A 12,794-nucleotide genomic window follows, 5' to 3' on the forward strand; every position below is an offset into this window, starting at 1 on the left:
AAAGAGTCAGACACGACTGAGTGACTTTCACTTACTTTACATCCTTCTTCCAATAGCAAATTACAGTGATGAAGTAGGTGGACCTGGATTTAGGTAGAAACTTCTAATATTTCTGAATCAGACTATTTCTTTGATAGTCACAGTATCAGTGGAATTCAAGCTCGGTCTCCAAAAGATATCCTTCACACATCTTCTCTCTTCAGAATATGCAAAATGCTGCTCTGGAAACAGATCTCTGAGAAAATGCCCATGAATGGCACAAGGTGGTGCTAACTATCTAGACTTGGAGGGGTAGGGGTAGGATTGAGAGGCAAAAAACTAGGGTAGGAAGGGACCATGTTGCATCACTTCCCTGTTGAGATGTTAACGATCTGGGAACCATCATTGCTGGAAGGTGTAAAGCTCAGGATGAGGGAGACTGGGAGGATTTCAAAGAGGAAAGTTTGAATTTATAAAGTGGAAGCCCAATGATCAAGATTAGAGAAAGATGTTGAGAAGTAAATGCCGCAGAAGACACTGCAAGAAATTGACCATGAACAAATGACACGGAGGGCACGTTTATGGTGACGATTTGTCCAGAGATTTCCAAGCTTGAGCTCCTTGCTCCTGGAAGGCGCCCGGGATAACAGAAGAATGGAAGAGGAAGTCCCGCCATAGAGGTGTGTGACAAAATTAAATAATTTCACTTGTATGTTGACCTTATAACGGAAATACAAACGCACAGGAGAGCCCTTTGGCTGTTGGCTTCAGAAAAGAAATACTAGAAAATAAAAATAAGCCAGAATATTTATAGAAAAAGAGGAAATTCCATGCTTATTGAATGGTCGGATTTAATCGAGTTTGGAACTTGCTACTTTCCATCAGAAAATTGATAACAACATTTCAGTGACCTTGGATCTGGATGCCTCATGTGGAATAAAAATGGCAGCTGCTCTTTTGTGTGAGTTCAATAGGGAGACACAGGGGACAACTGGTCTGATCCCTGATTCTGCTGTTTAGCAGGGCTTCTGGCTCAGAAACACATTGAAATGTCTTGTGTTTTTCAGGTCTTTTGTTTTCAAATGCTGTCCAGGGCTGTTATTACACCTGAGGATATTACTTTTCCCACCTTGTGTATGTATGATGTAGGACACCCTGTACTAACACAGATGACTAATTTACAAGCATTGCCTAAGTCTAATTAATATCAGTACCTGAAGTAGTTTATAAGATTGGATTCTGAGGCTATAATTTAGGAATATAGACTTTCGGTCTTTTTCTTATTGGCCCCCAATATAACCAGATAATTCTCTGTCTGGTTTCCTGAGGGCCAAGTTACTTTCATGCAGAACCATTCTTAACCATTCTTTAACCATTTTTAAAACCTAGGGAAGCGTAAGACTACAGACAAGCCACAGCCCAAAGCCCAGGCTGCTGACTTGAGCACAGATGGGAGAATGTTAACGGCCAAGAAATATGAGGTCTTTGGCTCTTTTCCCAGAACTGCCAGGCTAAGACCTTGGCAGAGACCCAACAGGAAACTGAACTCTATTTGCATATCCTTTTATACATGGGAGATTAAAAGCTTCAACCTTGAGTGATCACAGTTTTTGAAAAATCCCGATGAGGCATTAAAGAGGAGGAGGAGTGTCCCAAGGGAGGTGAGCTGGAGGCAAAGTAAGGTAGGTCTGAGGTTAGCACTGACTTTCAATCCCTTTTGATTAACCATGAGTGTATTTTGTTTGGTTCTTCTTCTGATTTTATCCTTATCGAGTCACATAAAGGAATCAGCCAGGCAGGAACCTGGGCATCACAGTCTTGGGAATCTATGAAATGTGATTCCCTTTGTCCCACAGCTGCTTCCTTCTCTTTCTTGTTGGACAGAGACCCACAGCTTAGTGCTGAAGCAGGCATGTTGTTGTTTGGTTGCTAAGTTGTGTCTGACTCTGTGACCCTTTGTACTGCAGCCTGCCAGGCTCCAACCTAGGGATCGAACTCGAGTCTCCTGCACTGGCAGGCGGATTCTTTACCTCTGAGCCACCAGGTAAACCCGAAGGAAGTGTAGCGATCAGCTAATATAACCTATTGTACAGATGACAATCTGAGGCTCAAAGAGTTTGAGTGACTTATGTAAAGTCACAGAATAAGAAGTGAAGTTCTGACTCCCCTTCCCCCATACTTTTGTCAATCGGCTTCCAGTTCCTCTTAGCAGGTGGAAGTTTCCTCAAATCTCAGCTACTTTCCCTCAAGGGATTTGGCACAGATAATACCCTTCACTGTCATCTACCAACAGAACAAGCATTTCTGGCAGAACAGTAGCTCTGATTCCCTACTTTTCTTCCTAATTTGCCCGCATAAGTTCTCTATAGTTTTTTTTTTTTTTTTTTAATGGACAAAGCCAAAGTACTGAAATGAGGATTTACCTTTGGGATTTATCTATGGGATTTATTTAGGGAACTTGAGTTTCTTGGCCAAGTGCTATGGTGAACTAGGCCTAGGTAGAAGGCATGAGTAACATGAGGATGGACAAATGTCCTCCCTCACGGGTTAGTAACTAAACGTAACAGGTTCCTTTATGAGGATGAAAAAAGATCTCTGCATGCCTAATAAGGTACGTCAATTAAATATCCTAAGACTGGGAAGGCCCTGCGGGAGAGTATCCTCAAACCTCTAAGGCTGAGCTTTCTGAAAATTGAGACTCCCTGGTCCAGCTATTGTCCTAGACATTTAAACCATGTCTATTGGAAGAGTTTGGCATCAAAAATTCATTCTCCTTGTTACTTTTGCTAAAGCTGGGACTGGCCTGGGCCACCTTCATCTGGTACAGACAGAGGGCAATGAAGACACAGTATGTTATTGGGGACCTAGATCCTTCCAGTACTGGACTCATCTTTGAGACTTTCACTATCATCAATGCATGGCAAGAACGTAGAGAGGTTGTATGGAAAGAACATTCCTGATGAGATATTTTTATGAAAAATTCGCTGGCAGCACATTTGGACTTTTTGGTTTGAAAAAGTCTTTCTGATTATTATCAATGTTTCTTCTCATTTTAGATCTTTATTCTCTCTTCTGAGTGAAAACCACCCTCCTTTAGACCATTAAGAGCTGAGGGTATTGGGACTTCCCTGGTGGTTCAGTGGGTAAGACCTTGCCCTTCAATGCAGGGGATGTGGATTCAATCCCAGGTTGGGGAGCTAAGATCCCACATGCCTTGTGACCAAAAAACCAAAACATAAAACAGAAGCAATATTGTAACAAATTCAACAAAAACTTTAAAAATGGTCCACATTAAAAAAAGAGAGAGAATAGGAGCCAGGGGTATAGAATATTAGCATTATTGAGCACGTTTGATGTGCTAATCACCCAGGAGTGCCAGGTGACTTCTAGCAAGTATTTTATTTAATCTTTGTAATAACTCTGTGAGATAGGTATTATTATCTCTGTTTTATCTGTGAGAAAACAGAGGTTTAAGAAGTTGGGCAACCTTGTTCAAGGTCCCACAGTAAATGAGGAGCTATGATTCTTCCTTACTTTTGTCTGACTCCACCACCCATGCTCTTTTTACAATTCAAAGAACTTATGTATAAAAACACATATGCGGCTTGTAGACTAAATTTTTTAGACCAAATATTTAAACTTGTTCATATCAAGATAGGTAAAAAGACCTTACCAACGTGAGGGACCATTTTCAGGTGATTGCTTTTAAGTTCAACACATTTTAATATTTTTGTGAATGATAAGCATATTTATTCTTGTATAATCACTTTTGTTATCTGCACTATATTGCCACCTATTTAAGAGAGGAAAATACGCCTACTTAAACTGTGCCAGGAAACTTTCTGTTAACACGATAAGGATGTTTTCACAGATCTGAAATGTGGGAAGGATTATAGAATGTGTTTATCTGAAACTCAGAAGATCCCACTCTCATCTTTCTTTCCCCTTGGTATAATTATATGTTTTGCTCTTTCTGTCTCTTTCCTCCAATGTTCTAGAAGTCCAGGGCTAATAAAAGCAGCCATGGCACATGGTCAGCTTCACGTGAGAGGCAGATATGAGCTTAACTTTCTGGCCACCTATCACCATTCAGAACAGCCCTCTGGCCAACAGGACTTCTGAAAGGGTCTTTCAGGGCTGGTTCCTTAGGGTACCATCGCATCTCTTCTCACACTTTGGCCCAGCCACCTCTGGATGCAGTAAGTTGGAAGATGAAAAGACTGGGAAAGATCAAAATAGCAAAGCAAAGAAATCATTTTAAATAAAAATAATAGAAGACCAAGTATGATTAAGATGGAGGTGTAGGTCTGGGACAGTGAGATCTAGCTGGAGAAAGATCACTGATCTTACATGCAAATTCTCCTTTTATTCTGCTTACTAGGGAGATTTCAACCCCCTTCAGTTTCTCTGTGGTTTGTAGTGGTGAAATCACAATAATACTCAGCCTCTGGTTTCAGTTTGTTTGTTTGTAAATATAAGTGATTGTTGATGTTATTCCTAGTGAGAATAAATCTTCCCTCCATGGAAAATTTGAAACACTTAACCTTAGTCTGAAGGGACTAATTTTAGAAAGAAAATTCATGCAGTCTTTCTAGAACTTGATGGTAGTAGTTCACCTAGAAGAGTGAACTGCTGTGAGTGACCTACTGGGAAGTTAAATCCAGAGGCATTGTGGATGGTCCTTAGGGAGTCCCCAGTACTTCTTTTGGTCCCCACAGATGATTCAGTGACTGGACCTCTGGAAAAGAGGAAACCCTGATAAGAATTGTGAGAGACAGACATGATACTCTCTGCAAAAGGATGATTCATGCATTATCATAGAGGAATAGCACAAAGAGGGTCAGTCCAGATAGATACCACATGCTGGAAATTGAGGGTGGAAAAGTGCTTTCAAACATACCACTGAGGCTATCAGTCTTCTTGGTTGCAGGATGTAAGGATAGTATCATGGGGAACCCAAAGGAAATAGTTTTTCCCTCCTTGCACAGGTTCCTTTTATAGAATAGAGCCTAATACAGTTAGAAATGACTTTGGGAAGGGATTGGACCCACACTTTTGCCCACAGACATGATTTAAAAGGTTTAATAAGCTCCAGAAAATGGAGCCTCTTGGGTTGCATGGCACAATATCTTTGGAGGCAGCTACTTGGGCTTGCGTCCAAGCTCAGCCACTCACTAGCAGTATGACCTTGGGCAATGCCTTACTCTGGCCTTGCTTCTGTGTTTTCCTCTACTTACACATAGAAAAGTACTCCTTAACTGTAGGTCATCAAAGAATATTGTTATTGGTACCTCTTTACAACTATTGATGATTTTCATTTTAAGGGGATTTTTCATTTTTAACTTCTTTTTGCTGAAATTTCAGAATGTTTTCTCTTTTTCTTGGCTCAGAGGGTGACTGATCACAGCAGCATAGAGGATGAGAATGGGAAGGGACCTCAGGTTGTCTCAGTTCCGGCTTCCTTGCCTTGTGCATGAGCCTGGGGAGGGGTGTAGGTTCTCACAGGGCAAAAGTAGACTTTGAACACATATTCCAGTCTGGTGGGTTTCTTTTCCATTGTGTAATAACTCCTCACAGGCTTCAATTCAATGCTGTTTAATTTCTCCAAGACTTACTCAGGCTAATTCAGAAATCTGTCAGGCCAGTGATCTGTGGGAAGAGCTGATCAGTGCTGAGTATAACACTGCCATTCTTATAGTCTTATAGCACCTCATTAGCTTTCTTTTTCTTAACAGCATTGTCATATGGTGGACTTTTGTTTGTTTTGAAAAAGAAAGAAGGGGAAATTTTTTTCTCTGAATGGAAGGCAGGCTCAGGCCATTGACCCACCCATTCCTCAGTAGACAGGATCAGAGGCACTGCTGCGGGGTCAAAGGTCAGGGAGTGAGGAGAAGGGTCCCTGATGAGTGGGGTTTACTTAGGCTGAGAAGGTAGAGTGGGAGACCAGCCTTTCGTCTTTATACTGAACACCTGTTATGAACTTGGAATGGAGCTAAGCTCCCTGAGGAATGGAAAATGCCTAGGACAGCATTTGAGATTTCATGGAGTCTCTTTAGAAAGGGGTAGAAAGCAAGAGTGGAAGTGTAGTGGACCCTCTGGGGTTGTTTGAGGCTCTGGACTCCCACAACACCCATGAGACATCTTATTCTTCCAGCTCAACTTGGCTAGGAGGAGATTTTCCAGCTGACCAGAGTGGAGAGTAGCATAGCAGGGATGTGGGCTGAAAATATGGGGGTGACAGGGTGCTTTCCTGTGGCAACCAGGTCAGGGAGTGGTGGGAGGTGTTCATGACCAGGGGTTGGAAGCCCTGCTGTCTTTTGGCTTTTCTACCAGCTGGCTGTGGGCTGGAGAGAAAGTCAAATTTCTCCATTTCTTAAGTCACCTAAGGAGGGGAAAAAATATTACCTGCCCCAGATTCCATTTGTCAATGCAATTCTACCATCTTGCTTTTTGTGTTCTATGTTTTTGACCTTTCAGCACAGCTTCCTCCCCACTGGTACTAATTCATGGAAATACATCATGTTGGTTTTAAAAAATGGAAGTCTGAATGCTTGGTGACAGAGCCTGCAGCAAGAGAAGAAAAAAAAAAAAAGTTGCCTGTTCCTCCAAGTTGCAGAAAAACTGGTACTACTATGCATCATAAAACTGGCCATTAAAATGTTATTTCTAACAGAAAATTCTGGAAAACACCCAGACACTAAATATATCTTACCGCTCATCCCAGACCTTTGTTGAAATGGAACCTTCTCCTTGTAGCCTTTCTTGATCAGCTGATTTAAAAAATTTGCCTCCATCAGACCCCTGGTTTCCTACTCTCTCTACCTCCCTGCAAGTCCTCTCCATGGTAGTCATCACAATCTAACACATATTTTACTTATTTCGTATTTGTTTTCACTAAAATAGACTCCTGAACTTCTGTATTCCCAGTGAGTCTAGAAAAGTACCTAGCATATAGTAGCTACTTAATAAATATTTATTGAATAAATAATGTTGTTATATTTTATGAAAATAATCTCCAAAAGTCTGCACTTTGGATTGGTTTCCTTTCTTAATAATTTGTTGTCCTAGTAATGTATTTATACTGACAGTTCTTTTTCTGAAAGTTATAAATTCTCCTGGGGCTTTGTCCTTTAAGCCAGAAAATGACCATTAAAGCTTCCCTATTCTCTCACATGTATGCAGGCAATGGAAAGCTTACAGCTACTAGTTTTCTTTTTTTAAAAAAAAAATTTTATTTGTTTGTCTGCACGGGGTTTATGGTGCACAGACTCTCTCTAGTTGTGGCACCTGGGTTTAGTTGCCCATGTGGGATCTTAGTTCTCTGATCAGGGATCGAAACTGCGTCCTCTGCACTGCAAGGTGGGTTCTTAAACACTGGGCTATTGGGGAAGTCTCTAGATTTCTTATTTAAAGACAGAGTTGGAGAGCCTGCCCTATTGAAATGAATAGGAGCTCTCGCATGGTGGCTTGACTTCCTCTTCCTACGGAGCCTGCATGCTGGGTGGAGCACTGCTCCAGGCCAGCTGCGCCTGGGGGCCTCAAGCATCCAGGCTACGTGCCTTCAGAGAGTTCCTCCAGTATTTGATCTATACAGTTGTGCACTGTTACCACTCACAGTGTCTGTGTCTGTGCATGTGTGAGTTGCAAAAAACACAGACCCTGAGGGATTCTGCATTCCTGAAGAATTTCAAAATCATTTGATGGCAGTGGTGGTAGGGGGAGAGGGAGTTAGGAGTTGTTCTTTCCAGAGTCTTTTGGTTCAGAGGTGGCATGCCCCAGCAGTCTGTTTAGAGAGAAAGTTGGCAAAATTCTTCTCGGAAATAAGGTAGAAATGTTCAAGCTTATCCCAGCAGTTCAAGACTTGGGGCTTGGGGGCCTTAGGATTAAAAGGAGAGAAAATATGGTGAAAGGAGAAAGCCTACCATCCCTGTCCTCACCCTTCCATTTTATTCCGATCGTGGTGGGATGTCCAAGGAATGTAGGAGCATTGATGTCTGCTCTCCAGGAGTCAGTTATTTGGTGTTTTAGAGTGCTTTATTATCTACTCTTTAGAAAATCTTGTTAGCAGATAGATGAGGGTTGGATAAAGCATTTCTGAGGGCAAAGTTATCGCCAGTCTTGGGCACTATCGCATTCCCAACATGCAGCACCGGGCAGGATACACACTGCTCATTCATTGCACATTTCACTCACTTCTTCATTCAACACATGTACTGCGTGCCCATTTTGTGCCAGATTTATTCCAAGTGCTAGAGGTAACACAATGAGCAAAACAGGCAAAATCCCTGTGTTCCAGCGGAGAGCTAAACAACAAATAAATAAGCCAGTAAAATATACAGCGCATCGAATAGTAATAAATGCTATGGAGAAAAATTAGGCAGAGAGGAGAGACGGTATTTGCCAGAGGAAGAATGAAGGACTCTAACCCCCAAATACTAGAGATGTTATTACCCCATGATTTCAATTTATACTTGGAGGCAAGATGTTGAATTGAGAAGTAGGAAAGCAGCCTCGATTCCAGCTTTTCTTCACCTTGTTGATATGGAGAGTTTATTAGTCAGCACTTTCTGTCTGAGGTGCTGCAGGGGGCTAAGACCCTACCTAGAGCGAAGTTTGGTTTGAACTCAGTTCTCTTCTTTGCACAGTGGCTCCCTCACCTTAATTCACTGCAGTGCTTTCTGGTGTCAGTTTGCTCATTTTGAATGCAGGGAGTTGTGGATGATAGATCTTGAGCCCTTTTGCTGCTTCTATGTAAGTGACAATAAGTCAGAGAAAATGGAAGAGACGAACTCAGACACTCTGTCTCAGGGTGCAGATGTACATGGATGATAAAGTTAACAAGTCTATCGATCCGCCAGGGACCCACAGAATTTCTCTAGCTCTCATCACATCGGCCCCAGACTCCTGTAGCTGCCATACCAGGCAGTCTTTTTGAAAGCAAGGAGAAGGCAGTGAATGCATCAGCACCTGAGAGACTCTCAGTTCAGTTCAGCCGCTCAGTCGTGTCTGACTCTTTGTGATCCCATGGACTGCAGCGCTCCAGGCCTCCCTATCCATCACCAACTCCTGGAGCTTGCTCAAACTCATGTCCATAGAGTCGGTGATACCATCCAACCATCTCATCCTCTGTCATCCCCTTCTCCTCCTGCCTTCAATCTTTCCCAGCATCAGGGTCTTTTCCAGTGAGTCAGTTCTTCACATCAGGTGGCCAAAGTATTGGAGGTTCAGCTTCAGCATCAGTCCTTCCAACGAATGTTCAGGACTGATTTCCTTTAGGATTGACTGGCTTGATCTCCTTGCAGTTCAAAGGACTCTCAAGAGTCTTTTCCAAGACCACAATTCAAAAGCATCAATTCTTCGGCTCTCAGTTCTCAGGGAATTTGACTCTCAGGGAATTCAATAAGACATTGCCGCTGCTAGGCATCAGAAACGAGGAATATGTGGGTCTGTTTTCCATGCTGTGGCCTGGGAAACAAGCTGTTGACCTAGGGGTGGGCTCAGGAGTGAAAGTGGGAAGGGGCTGGGTAGCAGCTGTCCTCCTTCAGTCACGGGAGTGAGGCATTTCATGAAAACAACTTGGAATTGCAACTGGTTTTCAAGCAAGGGAGGGAAAAGTGGAGGAGGAAGGAGTCAGGAGGAGGAAGGAGAAGAAGCCCACGTCCATGCCCTCTCCCCAGGACTGGCCAGCGAGTCAAGGACAACCTCTACATCACACAGATGACTAGACTTCACACACTTGTTCCCAGTTGTTCTCTAATTCAGATTGTATTATAGGTGATGGATTTCTTTAGTGTATCCCGTGGCTCCTGGCCTAGTGCCTGGGCCACTTGCCTTTACTCGGACCCAGATCCCTGCTCTGCTTCGGGAAACTTAGGTAAGCTACCCAGTCTCTCTGAGGATCAGTAGCTCCATCTGTGACACAGAGCTGACAATAAAGACCTGCGGGGCTGCTATAAGGATTAACTGAGTTCACACTTGAAAGTGGTTGCATCTTGGCACTCCATAATTTAGTTTATTTCTTCTCAGTTATTCCACTTTATTATTCCACTTTCTTATGTTAGTCGCTCAGTCATGTCCAACTCTTTGTGACCCCATGAACTATATCCCGTCAGGCTCCTCTGTCCATGGAATTCTCCAGGCAAGAATACTGGAATGTGCCATTCCCTTCTCCAAGGGATCTTCCTGACCCAGGGATCGAATCCAGGTCTCCCGCACTGCAGGCAGAGTCTTTGCTGTCTGAGTCACCAGGGAAGCCTTTTTTCTTATGTTAAGTAAATTTATGGAATAACTACTAATGTGCAATGCAATTTACTTCCTATTATTTGTTTTTTATAACACTGTGAAGATGGAACTCATAATTTCTGAAAATGTGACTTTCCTTACTAGGTTTCAAAGGTGAAGAGGTACAGATGATTTTAGAAGACAGAGAAGCTTGTGTCAGGATCACAAAACCTCAGAGTTAGAAAACATTGAGAAGTCATCTGGGACCCCTGCTGCGCTGTCCTAGTTTCTTGACAGATGGTCACGAAGCATTGGTTGGAACGGGTCTGGTGGCGAGGGCACAGCCCTGTTGTTCCTTATTTCTGACACGTCCTGGGGACGGCCTCCTCCATGGACTACCTCCTCCCAGCCTCCTGAATCACGTACTGTGTCCTCCAGCTCCAGAGACTAAAATTGTCACGCTTCCTTACTGCCAGGAGTATCCCGAGCAAGTGTTTTAGCTTTTCTGTGCCTTAGTGTCCTCATTGGTGAAATGCGGATAATAATAGAAAATGCATTGTAGGATTGTTGAGAGAATTAACTCACATAACTCATGTAAAGTGTTCAGAACACTATAGAAAGCACAGGATAGATATTAATCATTATCACAGAGAACACACAGTTCTACAAATTTGTACAAATATTTTCTCTCCTCCTTCTCATCAAACACATTCTTCCAGTCTCTTTCAGAAGGACCCACTGGTTCTCTTGATAGAAATATATCTTGCAGGTCTTATAAAACCATTGCTCCAAAACTTTGACAATATCTACATAACTAGCTTCCAAATGTCATCCCTATATATGTAAATATATAATATATGTATATATATATATATATGTATGTGTGTGTGTGTGCTCAGTCACTCAGTTGCGTCCTACTCTTTGCGATCCCATGGACTGCAGCCTGCCAGGCTCCTCTGTCCATGGGATTCTCTAGGCAAGAGTACTGGAGTGGATTGCCAAGTCCTCCCAGGGGATCGTCCCAACCCAGGGATCGAACCTATGTCGCTTATGTTTCCTGCATTGGCAGGCAGGTTCTTTACCACTAGTGCTGCCTATATATATACATGTATATAGTCAGGCAGAATCATGGGAGATGGAACGATCGGGAGGACCCTTGGAAAACTGAAGGTCCATGACTGGAACCAATTGTGTGTCTATCTGGCAAACATTTGTCAGCCTCTATGTTCTATGAATGGCAGGACTTCTGATTAGAAGGGTTAGCTGTAGAAAGTTTTCCTTAGACATTGCTTGAAGTAGCCCACTGAGGCTGTAAGAATTTTTGTTTTAAATTAAAAAATATTTTTATAACTCCATCAAGGTACACTTGATGTGCAATAAACTGCATATATTTACAATGCACAAGTTGATGAATTCAGATGTACTCATACATCCATGAGACCACCACTGTAATCTAGTTACTGAGCATACCCATCATCACCAACATTCCAATAAGGTATTCAGTAATGTGAATGGTAGACTTTCTAGACAAGGCCAGAAGGAAGGCCATCAGTTCAGCCTCAGAATAGGCTGTCAGTCATCTAAATCTTGAAAAGTACACTCTTTAAGATAAAAGTGGAATTTAAATTGAGCTGCTCAAAGAATGATAAAGAAATGTCCGTGGAAAAAATTTGCTCAATGTTTTGTTTCTAGCACATATAGAAGTAAAGGAGTAGAGATGAAAAGGAGAGCAAAAGTCCAAAATAGTACAGGAAACGAGAGATCCGATGTTACCCTCCATGTTGGGATGACGACAGGCCGTGTGTCTCATTGATGCCAAAGGAATGAAGGAGTCTTTCCACCTTCCCAGCCCTCCTCCACGAGAACAGCTAGATTCCTGGTGTATGCGGTTGGGGAGAAACTGGAGCTTGCCATAGTCATATTCTGGGAAGTTTCTTTTTACATCATATCCTAAGTACTTCAGGCTGTGTGGCCAAATCTTTTATGAAGCTCCAAGAAAACTGTTAGGGATGTACAGTAAGTGCTACAATTTCTGACTCTTGTTCTGTCTCTCCTCTCCTGCTCCATACTGGGCCACACCCGACTAGGGATTGCCTATCTAAGCACCACGGGAGCTCGAGGGCAGGATATGAGCCACTGAACCTGAAGGAAAGGCATGGATGTCAGCCTTCTCTGGCCTCCGTCTGTTAAACTATTTCTTCAAGAGAAAGTCATGATCTTGTTGAAGATGCTGTTCCACTCAGATATCTGTGTCTTTTGAGTTGCTTAGAAGTGAGTCTGCAGCAGGGTGGTAATCACTGGCACAGTAGTAAAATCCTTCATCTCTCTCTGATGCCTTCAGGATCTCCAGCATAGCCTGGTTGGTTGAATTATCAATTTTACCTCGGAAGTTGTCCTCAAACCCAGGGCCATATACACCCTCTTCTCTGTATATGAAAGTCATTGTGTTACCTGGGGTCTTCCTGTACCAGAAAATATAGTGTTTACTGATGAACATTGCTCCTTTCATGGAGCAGCTGAGGGTGACAGATTTCCCCACAGGCACAGTCTTTTCTTGGTCTTGAGGCACCAACACGACAGCTGACATGACTCCT

General features: G+C 42.7%; 2 long non-coding RNA genes across 12 annotated transcripts in view; one reads left to right on the top strand and one right to left on the bottom strand.

Moving 5' to 3' along the window:
* Positions 1-362: 362 nt before the first annotated feature.
* LOC121820049 (uncharacterized) overlaps positions 363-12,794 on the top strand; it is a 34,348-nt gene continuing 21,916 nt past the window's right edge. For 7 of the 10 annotated variants that reach the window (XR_009601441.1, XR_009601434.1, XR_009601436.1 and 4 more), the window contains exon 1: positions 1,575-1,661. This is a non-coding gene — a long non-coding RNA (uncharacterized LOC121820049). Of the gene's footprint in view, positions 660-1,574; positions 1,662-12,794 lie in introns of those variants that run through there. The other 3 variants (XR_009601435.1, XR_009601438.1, XR_009601437.1) reach the window with 1 other exon arrangement.
* The window catches only part of LOC121820050 (uncharacterized), a 28,577-nt gene continuing 23,982 nt past the window's right edge, over positions 8,200-12,794 (bottom strand). For both annotated transcript variants that reach the window (XR_006060513.2, XR_009601444.1), the window contains exon 4: positions 8,200-12,792. This is a non-coding gene — a long non-coding RNA (uncharacterized LOC121820050). The remainder of the gene's footprint in view (positions 12,793-12,794) is intronic.

Source organism: Ovis aries, chromosome 7 (assembly GCF_016772045.2).
Source record: "Ovis aries strain OAR_USU_Benz2616 breed Rambouillet chromosome 7, ARS-UI_Ramb_v3.0, whole genome shotgun sequence".
Taxonomy (NCBI): domain Eukaryota; kingdom Metazoa; phylum Chordata; class Mammalia; order Artiodactyla; family Bovidae; genus Ovis; species Ovis aries.